The sequence below is a fragment of the Prosopis cineraria genome, unplaced genomic scaffold, assembly GCF_029017545.1.
Source record: "Prosopis cineraria cultivar Desert tree isolate PC_DT_omini unplaced genomic scaffold, ASM2901754v1 PC1, whole genome shotgun sequence".
NCBI classification, from domain to species: domain Eukaryota; kingdom Viridiplantae; phylum Streptophyta; class Magnoliopsida; order Fabales; family Fabaceae; genus Prosopis; species Prosopis cineraria.
The window spans coordinates 39,434,235-39,439,912 of NW_026555332.1; the positions used below are offsets into that span (position 1 = coordinate 39,434,235).

The following is a 5,678-nucleotide window of genomic DNA, read 5'->3' on the forward strand; positions in this document are numbered from 1 at the left end:
TAAGTCATGAATTCTTTAGGTACCTATGTTAACTTCTTATTTTATTTGAATCATACATATTGAGATATTAATTTCAACATAAAAAGTATCATCTACTTGAAATTTAACTTTGATATGTATATTATGTTAATCAATATCAGTTATTACTTGATTAAAATGAATACAGAAAATATTGTTGGTACCCTCTTGATTAATATCCTATTAAAAAGAAACAGGGAAGGAAGAAAATTATAATAAAAGAGACTATAAAAATTTATTTAAAAAAATGAAGCAGTGAAAATGTCCAGTGTAGTTGTTCAAGAAACTTGCGAAATGAATCACAGTGATGATACTTTTCCCTCACCACAATGACACACTTCTACAAAAGCCACAAAATAGCGGTGCTAATTAATTTTAATTTTCCTGTAATATTATATCAAGACAAGAGTCCCCATTTTCTCCTTACCTGCAAGAAATTTAAAATAGGCTCACTTAAAACATCAAATCAATAATGCAAGTATTGACAATTATATCTTCCCTACTTAGATTCATAATCCCCCATTTTCGTCCCAAGAAAGAAAATTTAGAGAGACATCTTAAACCCTCTAGAATTAGCTTAAGAAGAGGAAGACTTTGGGGGGGTGGAGAAGACTCGTACAGTATAGCTTTGCTGGCATTTACGAGGAAGCCATGTACCTCCTTTAGTTACAATAAATGATAATCCTGAAATCATATTCAACGTATAGGCTTAAGGAGAAATGAAAAAATCAATATGCAAAGCATATATCAAGGTTTTAGGGGCTCCAACTTCCATGCTCTTTAAATGATAAATTTAAGAAACTCTCCCAACACCTTTCCCCACATTTCTAAGTTCTAGTGTCTCTCCAGCATTAGGGACGACCTTTCGAAATCGAGTTTCTCTGTGTTGGCCGTCGTATTGGCAGTTGTGGAAGATTCAAGTTTTAATCTTGGAGGGGAAGGCATGATAGGCTTTGGTGGCATTGGTAGAGAAGCTAAACTTCCTTCTAACATTTCAATCAATCTACTAATTGTAGGTCTTTGAGTTGGAAACGTTTGAATACACCACAAACCCACAATCGTCATTCTCCCAGCAATATCATTTTCTTCCATGGTGTTGGCCCCATCATGTCCCAAATTGTTGCCTTCCTCAAGTTTCTCATAATCCAATCCGAAAAAAAATCTCAGTAGTGCGATTGGCTTCAGCATTCATGTTCTTTCGTCCCCCAACCATATCTAATAGCATCATTCTATAACTATAAACATCAGGTTTATGTGAAATTCCTCCTATATTTCTATTTCAAACTTCTGGAGCAAGATATCCTATAGTTCCTCTGGCTTCTGAAATTGAAATGATGCTTTCTTTCCTTGGATACATCTTTGCAAGCCCAAAATCTGAGATCTTAGGACAGAAGCTCTCATCTAAAAGAATGTTATGCGGCTTTATGTCAAAATGCAGAATTTGAGTGTTGCATCCTTTATACAAGTATTCAAGCCCTCCAGCTGTCCCAATTGCAATGTGGTATAAATTTTCCCGAGTCAAGGATGGAATAGTTTTATCTACCTTATCATGAATAAATTTGTCAAGAGATCCATTAGACATGAACTCATATATGAGAGCCTTTCTGTGTCCTTCCAAACAAAATCCAAGGAGGGTAACAACATTGACATGGGAAGTTCGACTGATGCTAGCAATCTCATTGATAAATTCTTCCCCATTCCCTTTGGATGGATTCAATAACTTGACAGCAACAGGGCAGCCCTTAAGCATTTCTCCTTTGTATACTACACCATAACCACCTTGGCCTAATTTAACTTCAAAAGCTTTGGTCATTTTCTTGATGTCTGCAAATTTATATCCTGTGAGAGTGAGAAGTCCATGATTCCTTATGAAGGCCTCAATATTTTGGTCAACCTCACATGTCTTCCAAAGTCCAACTTTTTGCCTCCATGGTTTGATTTTACAACGAACAATAGCAATATATATTAACAACAAAGCTCCAATTATTCCGCTTGTAACTCCTATCACATGTAGGTAAATCATTGAGTTGCAAATGTAATAGACTACTCATTTTCTACAATATCTATATACAATCCGAAGTTAGGGGTTTATGTGTAATTTAACCCATTTATGTTTATTGTTTTCATTGTGTATTATTCCATTGTTGTATATTTTTTATCATCCTTGATGTTTATCAATATTCTATCCCATCCTTTTTGGCCAGAATAAATGAAAGAAGTTGATTCAAAACACCCCGGTGAAGCAGTTTCAGCCACAGGATAATATGAAAAATGGTAAGAAATATCAACTCATATGGAGTATTCAATTATATGATAAAAAATATACTAAGCAAAGTCGTAAAGAAAATATGACAACAGAAGTTCGATCTATTACCTATCGCAAGTTTGCGGTTCAATGATGTTCCTGTAACAATAAGCGAAGAGATCTTAGAGTATACAGTTGTGTAAAGGGCTAAACTCAATCGCGTGATTTTGTGACTGTCAGCATTTTGGTTGTGCCTTCATAATATACACTTCAAGAATTTTTAGTTAAAAGACTACAGCATTTGTATCCTTTGATAAAGACAAAAGCCGGCAACTCTTTTTCTTTTCTTTTTTTTTTTTCAAGTTTATAGTTGTCGGATTGTTTAATAATATGTTTATACTTTCATGTGTTTGAGTTGCTTAAAATATGAATTTATGTTTAAATCATAAATTGCAATATTGTTATAGTCAAAGGGTCCGTTTGGCAATTGGTTGGAGAAGTGAAGTTTTCCTTCCCTTCTATTTAAATGGGAAACTAGAGGGGATCCCCTCCCCTCTCTTTACTTTGCAGTTCAGAAGGGAGGGAAAATTTTGAACAGACTTATCCCTCTCCTCCGAATTACTGAGTGTAATTTTTTGTTTTTTTTTTTTGAAATACTGGAGAATTCATTTTGCAGCTTTCAAGTTTGGTCAACCTAAATTAACTGTTCATCAAACATTCCATCAATCGAATCACGTGAGAGCATTATTTCTAAACCAAGAATTCAATCAAAATGCTGGATTTACATCTTCTCAACATCCTTTTCATGCTTTTCTGCCCTCTCCTTTATTAAAGGTTAAGGTATAATTTTATTTTTGCATTTATTTTTTATAAATATTGGGCATATTATTTTTTTAAATGGGATAATTTTATCCTTGAATTTTTTTTTTGAAAAGTAAAAACTCTCTTCATTAATGAACCATTAAATTTGTCATTGTATGTTGACGTGACATGTGTATAGAGCCCACATATAGTGACATATAAGACTCTAACCATATCTTTTGATGTTAATTTATTTTTAAACTCTTTTTCCACGAGTATTAAATGTAACACACCAAATTTTTTTTTTAAATAATTTAACTCAATCATAGTTGGGTTACAGCCACCCAACACATTTTTATATCAATAATTTTAATATAAAATATTTTATAATTAGCTTCAACTCACACACTATATCATTTCAGATAAATTTTTTACCTCTCACATGCCATTAGGCTAAATCACATTTGTCCATCCTTATACTCCCAACAAGTAAACTAAATCACATTTGTCCATCCTTATACTCCCAACAAGTAAAATAAGCAATTTAGTCAATTTTTAACACAAGCCAGTTATTTGGCCTTATAATCATGCCATTTTAACCAATCCAAAGTAAACCAAATATTAAAATTACAGTCATCCAAATTGTACCAAAAATAGAAATAGTTTGAAAGGCATGATTACATTTATATATTCATATAATTGACAATAAACAAAAAGCCCTAATATTGGCAATATAACACATTATAAATCATAAATTAAATACCCAAAAGAGACAGTGGATCTATACCACTAAGCCTCTGGGACTCCTCCACGTGTCACTCGTGGCTCTTCTCCTGAAAATTGTTAACCACATAATGAGACTCAAAAGTCCTAGTAACCAAAGCCAATTTATGATAGCGTATACAAACAGTTAAGTGTGTGCTTACTAAGTGAGAATTAAAAATAATATAATTCCAACAAACATATGAAATATTACAATACACACAAACAACCATCCTTATATCCCTCCATTAACCTCTAGCCGTAACCCTCACTCGGTGCTAAATTACCCGGCCAAAGGTAGATTAACTCGAGCCCTTACAAGCCACCTATTGAACTCCAATAGGGGCGTACCACGTGGCATATAAATACAACAATAATAGCAAGTCTTCCAACACCTCCCACAATAATCAAACAAATTCATAATAATATTGCACAATTATACAATATTACAAAATTAATAATTTTCTCAATAATCACCCAATTAACATGAAGTAACACTAATCAAAAATTAAAAGCATGGTTACCTTGTGGCTTTTTTAATAAATTATTCCTTAAAATTTCTCTCTCACCACAATCTTCACTAGTAATACAATCTACAAATAACATATTATTTATAAATATTAGTTTCAATTTTTGAAACTAATAAAATAATTCTAATAATAGAATTAAAAATATAACATAACTCCTAATCTCAATCTTAATACAAATCTATAGTTAATACTATTAAGTAAAATTTTTAACTCCTCTTTTAATTATCAATAAACATTAATAATCTAAAAATCAACTTCTAAACTAATTTCTATTATCAAATTTTTTTTATTTCATAAATTCGTACCTAAAATGCTCAAAAATTAAAAATTGGGTCTCTAGCTTAGAATCATAATCCTATAACCATAATAATTCATTTCTCATCCTAAATAATCATCTAAACCTCAATAATCAACATATATTTTCAGATCTAGTTTAGAATTTGATCCATAAGCCACAAATTCAAAGATCGTCAACAAATTTATACTCTAGAACATTTATTATACTACTGACAACCTCAAAAATCATATTTATTTAACTTAAATTCATCTCTCTTCCAGATCTTAAATTTTCTACCACCACAAAATCAGAAACCAAAGAGGAAAGATGACTAAGGAAATTTTTTAGAATACTTACTTAGTCTTGAAAAGCTTAAAATCACACCCTAAATATCTTATTAAAAACTTTTACCTTAAAAACTCAGATCTCCCGCACCGACGACTCACGCTCACTCTGCCTCAGCTCGCGCACGAAGGAAAGAATGAAGAAATGAAAGGAAACGGGTGAGTTTTATAAAAATTCAGTAGGTCCCACATCTTTTTTTATTATTTCTTCTTTCCTCTCTCTCCCTTTTTTTATTATTTTATGTAATCATGACGCGGCGCAGAAAGCAACTGGTTTTCTTCTTCTTCTTCCTTTTTTTTAATACCTTTCTTTTTCTTTTTTTATTATAATAATTTAATAATTTTTTTATTTTATTTTTATTTTATTTTATTTTTCATTTTTTTTAAAATTTTTATTTAGAATTATATCCTAAGTTAGATTTAATGATCATTTTCTACTAATTTACTTACCTCTCACATTTTTTTTCAAAATTTCTATTAATTTAAATTAACTATTAAAATTTAAATTGGGATGTTACAGTAAACACCTTAAAATCTTTTTTATGAGCATTAGATACCTTAAAATCTTATTAAAATAAAATTTAATAAATATTGACAAAATATTAAATATTTTTCATATTAATAATTTAAATATCATTATTTATAAATATTTATTTAAAATTTATAAATTATTTTTTAAATATTAACAGCTCAAATTAACA

At 30.6% G+C, this 5,678-nt stretch overlaps 1 pseudogene; it reads right to left on the reverse strand.

Annotated features, from left to right (window-relative positions):
• Positions 1-852: 852 nt before the first annotated feature.
• LOC129300124 (LEAF RUST 10 DISEASE-RESISTANCE LOCUS RECEPTOR-LIKE PROTEIN KINASE-like 2.5) lies at positions 853-2,041 on the reverse strand (annotated as a pseudogene).
• Positions 2,042-5,678: the final 3,637 nt, after the last annotated feature.